This window comes from Mus musculus, chromosome 19 (assembly GCF_000001635.26).
Source record: "Mus musculus strain C57BL/6J chromosome 19, GRCm38.p6 C57BL/6J".
NCBI lineage: Eukaryota > Metazoa > Chordata > Mammalia > Rodentia > Muridae > Mus > Mus musculus.
In genome coordinates, this window is record NC_000085.6 from 56,073,449 (window position 1) to 56,081,475 (window position 8,027).

General features: G+C 47.4%; 1 long non-coding RNA gene across 1 annotated transcript; it reads left to right on the forward strand.

Annotated features, from left to right (window-relative positions):
- Positions 1-4,528: 4,528 nt before the first annotated feature.
- Positions 4,529-7,967, forward strand: Gm4470. The gene is made up of 3 exons (XR_386811.3): positions 4,529-4,612; positions 7,674-7,788; positions 7,891-7,967. It is a non-coding gene; the product is annotated as a predicted gene 4470 (long non-coding RNA).
- The last annotated feature ends 60 nt before the right edge of the window (positions 7,968-8,027 follow it).

Below are 8,027 nucleotides of genomic sequence, written 5' to 3' on the forward strand. Positions count from 1 at the left end.
TAAGTGGCCCAGCCAAGCCCAGAGCCCAGGGCTCTGGATGGAGGAGCTGGTCTACCCCTGTGTCTAAGTCTGAATTGGTGACTAGACTTCAACTGAACCATTTCTGTGCTAGGGAGGGCCCAGCAGTCTTCCCAAGATTGCCTAGGAAAAACATGAGGAAATAAAAGAAGGAATCTAGAGAACTCGTCACCTCACACCTTTAAACGCAAGTGGAGTTAGGGACAGTGTGGTCATTGGTGCCACTAGAACAGGAAGGCCCTGACGATCCCTGGAAGATACTGCCTCAAGGTCCATTATCCTATAAGGCTGTGAGACGTGACTTCATTACCCCATGAGCAGTTTGTTCCCCTATGCCTGCTGGTCTGGACTTGTGACTTTGTGGACGTGCCCAGGAAGGAGGAAAGCTTTCAGAGCAGATAGATAGTAGTCTCCAGCAGATAAAACTGAGTAGCAGGCCACCCCAGGGCTTCGGTTCACTTGTACAGTTGTGAGAAATTGTTCTTTGTTATTGCCCACCACAGCAAAGCCGTCCTTAATGGTCAACTTTGTATAGTTCATCTTACAGGCTTAAAATGGAACTGTAAGGCCTTGTATGGTTGAGACATGGCTGCATCCACATCCTCACTGTGTAAAGGAAGGTGGTCTGCACTAAGTCCTGTCCAACAAATAAACTGCCTGTGCTGAGCTTCAGGCACTCCTGAAGCACACTGCCAGGTGACAGCAAGCTGGCACATGATCTCACAGCACTTCTTGGCCAGTTTGCTTCCGTCTCAGGGCCTTCTCTTTCTTGTAGCCCCTGATGGAACAATACCTTCAACTGGCTGTAGCAAGACTCTTGAACATTCTTCATGACTCACGGGGATTTATAACTCAAGGTTCCTCTGACAACGTCTTTCCTGCTTCTAGGAATGAAGGGAGCAAGGAAGAATCCAGAAATTCCCAGAACTAGGTTAAAGGACATATCTGTAGCCAGCAAAATATTTCCATAGGCAGACTCAGCCCTAGGACAAGCACAGGAGTGAAAACTCCCTAGTCACCTGGTTGTCAGGATCTCTAACTGGTGTGACCCCACCCACAACCGAGTGCTTGGACACATGTGAATAATAAGGTTAAGGATGCCTCAGGATCTACCCAGGCCTTCTAAATTCAAAACGCCTACAGATACATAAATCCAAAGGTGAAAACAAAGACATAAACCATGTGATTGCTAGTGTTGACCATAGATCTTTCTGGAACCAAACTGATTATAAATCAGCAGTAGGCAGGAGTGTTGGCACAGGTCTGTAATTATGGTATCTGGGGAGCGGAAAGACAGGGACCGTCACCTCAAGACCCCCAAGAGCTACAAAATGAGTTAGAGGCTAGCTTGGGATGCATGAGACCATGTCCTTAAAATGTGGAAAAACTGTACTCACTGCTCTTCCAAAGGCTTGAGTTCAAGTCCCACACCCACGTGGCAGCTCTGATGCTGTCTTCTGGTGTGCAGACGTGCATGTAGAAGAATCACCCGTACACGTAAAATACATACATAAATAAATCTTTTAAAAAGAATCAGCAACAATAATGACAAAACCCAGTTTCTGAGTACCGCACAGCCCGCCTGTATTACAGGCTGAGCGAATGTCCTGGACACCACACTAATCTCTGGGCCGCAAAACTCATCGATGATATCTAGGCTGAGGTAGCTGCTCTGCCCCTAAGACAGACAAGTTTTCAAAAGCTGGATCATGGACCAGGCTGGGCTTCCCAGAGTCAGTACTCAGGGGCCCTGGCGAATGACTGAAGAAGGGAGACGCTCTCCTAGAACACTGACCCAAATCTCTCAGCAGAGGCCGTTCTTGACCCACCACACGCTGATGAGCAGAACCCCTCAGAAACAGAACCCAAAGCATGCATGTGCTTGTCTGGATATAGGTTTAAGGACACTGCCAAGTCCCACATTGTCAGGGGAGCCTGGCAGGCAGGAAAGCAGGAAGGAACTGCAGTCCAGACCCAAAAGCCATGTGCTTGTGGAACCCCCTCTTGTCAAGGAGAGATCCATGTGTGTTCTATGTGACCTAAGCAGGCTTTTGACTGAGTGGATGAGCTGCCCCACCCACATTATGGAAACTAATTCATATCACTCAAAGCCTCCCCCCGCCCCTTTCAAACAGTAACCTTATACAAAATAATCCTCCTTCGTAGCAACATCTAGAATTGGATTTGACCTTAATCACCAGGACTCGGCCATATCAATGGATGGAACCAAGCCCCATAACAAATGAGAGCTGATGGGCTGCTGCCTCACTCTGCCCAGCAGCCCGCAGTGCAAATGGAAATATGGTGACACTCTGTCTCTATCGATTTGGACGGTGGGGGCCTTGATGTAGGAGGTTCATTCCTGAGGATTTACGGCCTCACCTTGCTCCTGTTCTTTCTCTCTCTGCTTTCTCTCTGTGTGGGTAGAAACATGACTGTCTCCTGCAGGCTGGCCGACCTTACTCTCCTGCTGCTATGCCTCTCGCCATCACGGACTCTGTCCCTCTGGAACCGGAAACCAAAACAAACCTTTCTTTGCTTCTTCACTGGCTTCTGGCCGTGGCATTTTACCCTGGCAATGGAAGAGCAGCCAGCAGTGTCCGACTCTGCCGTCTCTGATCCAGACAACCCTAGCTCTGTGTCTTCCGTCTCACCATTTGTCGTGCCCTGACCCACGAGTGTGAATAGAGGAGACAAGTGGGTGAGTTGTGAGCAGAGACGCTGGCTGGCATCAAGGGCTTCCACATGTCCTCGGGAACATTTGTTCTTTACCAGGAAGAGCCAAGGCAACCTCAGCCTGTGCCCCTGAGTGAAAGCACAAATCCCCAAGCTGAAGGCTAAGTATAGCAAAAGATTGCTGAGCTCGGCGTTCTACAGCTGCTTGGAATAACCTAGTCCCCAGGCTTTGAGTACGGTTTAGCAGTGGCGTGCTTGCCTAGCTGTGTAAGGCTCCTTCAGCTAACACCACTGGGGGAGGAGGTGGGAGAAAAAGGACAAATGTTTTAGTTATTGAAGTGTTGAAGGTATTTGCTTCCTGGTAATTATAACCCATGTAATATAACCAATATGACCTGCTGACTAGTTAGATAATACAAATAACAAGGTTTTACATTTGAACTAAGTGAGTATTACCCCAATTCCAAACCTCCCTCTCTCTCTCTCTCTCTCTCTCTCTCTCTCTCTCTCTCTCTCTCTCTCTCTCTTTCTCTCTCTTTCCACATTGAACCCAGGGTCTTATGCATGCTAGACTAGCGTTATATTACAGAGCCACAACTCTAGCCCTCAAAAGCTGGTTTAAAAGCACATTAAAGGCTTCTGAGTCTCACTGTGAACTCAGGGGATTGAACATGGTTGGCAAAGGCTTCTGGCATGGAGGAATAGAAGTAGCCCTTGGCTCTCATGCTGGGTAGACTTTCCCAGTAGCCCTCTCCCACCCTCTTGGACCATCCTGGTGACAGAGCATCAGGTGGCTTGGTGTCACCTTTGCAGGAACTCTGCCCTGTCTGCTCTTTCCACTGTTGGGCTGGATGAAAAGGAGAACTTGAAATTTCTTGTGCCAAGAAATTGAAAGAAAAAATCAGCTCCCATCAAAACTAAAGGTGGGGCAAGCGCAGCCCCACCCTAGGCCACTCTGGGAACTTTGGTTTTTCTGGAACTGATAAAAAGAAAAACTTTGCAAATCATTCATTTTTTTTTTCTTCCTGTTCGTTCCTCTAGTCCTTTGCTTAGTTTGTCCTGGGAAACTAGACTTTTGTTATTTTCCAGCACTGATCTTGAAGCCCATTTCTTCCACAACTGAGTTTTAAGTTTCCAGCTCTGTGGGAGGATATGAAATTATTTCTGCTATTAGAACTTGGGTTGAGTTTTGAAACGAGAACATTCGTTCTGAGCAAGAAATGCAAGCGGTGACCTTCCACAAACAGTCATGTCGGGCCTTACATAACCCAGAAGGATATTTTAAGAGCAGGGCAGACCAATGAGTGTTCAGGCAAAAGGTTGGAGAAGTAGGTTAAAGAAGGGGAGAAAACGAATCCTTCTCATCCAGGTGACACCCCCGCCCCCCACCCCCAAACAGGTAAAATGACTCAGCCTTTCAAGTAGGTGACAATGCTCATGGAAAAATATGACCCAGTGGTTTCCATCAGGGCTTTTCAGTTGGCAACCGTTGGGCTTTTGATGGTCAGGCATCCCTGAGGAATCTGAGGTATTTTGGGGCCTTTTCACAGAATGGTCCAGAGGGCCCTGCTGACAGTTCATAAGAAACCTCGAGAATGTCTAGATTCCAATCCTGACGTTCACAAAATCTGCAGTGGAAAGAGTTGAAGACAACATCTGATGAAACTGTTGGGAGCGATCAGCCTCGGGGATCTATGCGCAGGCCCCCAGGTCTGCAGGGCAGAGCTCTCTGCCATACTTAGAATAAGTGTCAGTCTCCAGCTGGGTTGATTCAAGCTTTCTACCACAGGTGTACAGATGAATTGCCGGGTTCTTTGCCTGTGTCCACCCAGATCTCTAAGTTCCTTGCCGGTGCCCCCCACCCTGGAAACTGCAAGTGTTGGGTGGAGGTTGCCAGGAAGACACGAGGCTTTCTGAGGTTAGTTGGGCTGACTTCCTTCGGCTTCGGCTTCGGCTGAACGGGAATGGTCCTCTCAGCCTTGTTTGCTCAATTGCAGCCTGGGATCAGTCAGGTCATGAATGTGCTTAGATCCATAGGAAAGCATCAAAGGGCTCACGACTTCAGCTATTACCACACTGAGGAGGGGCCTTGCCATTAGGTTCCCTGGTGTCTTTCTGGTATTTTCTGTGCCTATGTAAGCATGCTCAGAGGGGTTATGGGTGGAAGAAAACATTGCTGGGGGTTGATAGAGTAGACATACACCCTACAGCATGTCCCTTTAAAATGACTATTTGGACACAGTCAGGGTGACATGCTTCCTCTACACCCCTGGCTTATTAGTGGCCTTGACATTTTTCAGTTCCCTTCCCAGGCTCCTCTTCTTCCTTTAACATGTCAGCCTCAGTGTTGGGGGTCCTTAGTCTAGTCTGTTTCTTCCTTCTTCTCTCCTTTTATTGCCATACTAAAAGCTGGGGTCTTGAACTTGGAGCCTGGCAGAGTCAAGGCCAGCACTCCACCTCTGAGATATCTCTAGCATGTTTGTCTCTCTCCCTTTTTAGCTGCAGCCTGTATGTTGTCTGATTTGTAGATCAGAGCATAGACAGGATGAGATGAGCCCTAGCCTTCAAGTTTAATGTGGGTCAGGTTCACTGAGCCTTGCTTGACTGGGAGTCACACACCCTGGATCCTTCTAGAAGCCCACCCTCCACCCCAGGATTCCATCCTAGCACCAGGCTGAGGACAGCTGAGAGAGTATGGCACAGGAAGATGCAGGCCCTCCTCCCATTGTCAATCAGAACAAATGCCCATAATAATCGCACTTGACATTGGATTATACTTTCCAATCGGACACAATTTAGAATTTTCAAAGACTTTTATAGATATAATTTCTTTGATCCTCCAGCAGCTCTGTGGGGTAGCTACATCTTTCAATCATTCAACAAATGCTTGCTGGAAGCTCTATTGAGAGTGACTGAGGGGCTCTCAGGACACGGGGCTTTCTGTTTTAAAAGCTGGACAGTCCAGGGCAAACTGCTATGAGTTGGCCACACTTCTACCATTCCAGACAGAGAACTCCCAGAGATGAACAGGACAGCTGTGGTCCCAGCGCACATGATATTATGCTGACATTTCTCTGTGTTTGATGTCTGCTGGATACTGCACTGAGATGTTGCAATTTGATGTTTAAAAAAAAATAGATGTTTTCTGATGTCTATTCTTTACATTCCTGATTCATGCATTAGGTCCCCGATAGGAAACCACCAAATCTAGCAGCTTTTAAAGACCGTATTGCCTAGTGCTACTGGAGTCACTAGGGGGCATTACGGCAACTGTGGCCTACTGGAGTTTCCAGGTCTATGCCTTTAAGGTACCTCACCCGACGTTTCTCTTGATCTTCTGCCCTCTGGTCACTCTCCCATGCATTCTCCGAACCTTCCTGTGACACTGCCTCCTTGAATAATGACTTTATCTTCCCCCAGGTCTTTGATCTTTTGAATGTCATCTGCTAAAATTGGGATTGAAATTATTCTATTGGTAGAATGTGATTATGGTTTATGGAGGGTTTTGTTGTCGTTTGTTTGTTTGCTTGCTTGTTTGCTTGCTTGCTTGTCTTTATAAAGGGGCCTCTTGTGTCTTAGGCTGGCCTCGTACTGGCTAATCATCTCAGGAAGACTTTGAATATCTGATCCTCCTGCCTCTACCTTCCAAGTGGTGTGATTTCAGGAGTGCAGCACCATGTATGGTTTAGGTGGGGCTGGATATTGAACTCACGACTTTGTGCATGCTGGGAAAGGGATCTGCCGATTGTGCTGTTTCGTCAGCCCTGGGTGCAAGTGTGTGCATTCACTGAGAAACACTGACCTCAGACAACTCCAAAGAGAGAATATTCTCACCAAGAGATGAGAGTTTCTACCAGTTCATAGAGTATCACTGACTTCCTTTGCGGGGGCGGGGCCGGGGCGGGGCGGGGGCGGGGGCGGGGCCGGGGGGCGTGGAAGGTAAGCTTAGGGCCAGTTTGGAAGAAGTACCATACCAACCACTTTCCTATACATTCCAGCAACCAGGAACCTCCTAATTAAATAGTGTCCTATTATGTGACCGGATTGTGCATTTCCAGGAAAGACAAAGTAATTGAATTAGCTTTGAAATGTCAGCCCTGCGGCAGATACTGTTGTGGGCTGAGATGGAGCAATTTTTTTTTTTTTTTTTTTATGGCTGCTGGCAACCTCGTGGTTAACTCTAACAGTTATGTGCGGCATTTGGCATAAACGAATGCTCATCTGCCTAAAGAAATGAAGCCCTTAACTCACTGCCTTTCTGGACTCGAACTTCCCGGTTTTCTCCGATAGTTGGTTGTGAATTTTGAGAGTGTGGACTCAACTTTCTCTCAGTAGATGAAACCCTCACAGAAAGAATTGTCACCCACTATATAGGGTGTGGCTACCAACCTCCACTGCACTGTGTCTGGTTGTTTTGACTGTTGATTCACCTCATCATAAACAGCTAAGTGCTTACTATCGCCCAGGCATCCTTCTGAGCCTTAGGAAAGAGCAGAGAGGAGTCGAGTGTGATTTGTGATTACAGAGCTCTGGCTTTGGAGTGTCCAGCCAGAGGGAACAGGTGCAAGCACCCTGAAGAGGAAAGAGCTTGGTTTGGTGGCAATCCAGGGGAGGAGTGTGCAGCTGAGGCAGACTTGTCCTGGATGCTAAGGCCAGGAGAGGCAGGCAGCACCAAGTGACACTAGGTGGTGGCGTTTCATTCTAAACACAACAACAAAGAGGATATCGGGAGACTTCTAAGCAGGAAAAGGAAATGACTTGTATGGTTTTCTAAGGATCACTCTGGCTACCTAACAGGAAACAAAGTCTAGGGAGGCAGGAATGGACAAGACAGGAAAAGTATTGCAGAGTTCCAGGTGGAAAGTGGTGGTGATGTGGGTCAGAATGGCAGCAGTGAGACAGGAGGAGAGGCGATGTGGTGTGGGTGGTGGATGGACGGGGCGAAAGAAGATCTGAAGGTGACTTGCATTTTCCTCAAGCAAACGTGTGGATGGCGCTGCCAAGGCAGAGGTACAGGTGGCCATATGAAAATCTCCTTCCTGGATCATGTCTTCTGTGTCATTGACTTCATTCAATATGTTTCCTGGCCTGATGGTACGTGATTTTTATTTTATTTTATTTTATTTTATTTTATTTTATTTTATTTTTTGGCTCCTTGACTCATTAACATAGGAAAATATTTACTTCCTTCTGTAGATTCAAAGAACACCAAGGCACAGCAAAAGAGCATCCACTGAATATAATCAGGAGTTACCTACTTGAGCTATAACCTTTGCAGTGCTCTTCCTTTCTGGGAATCTCTGGCAGTGCCATCATTGATGGAAGGCAGTCTT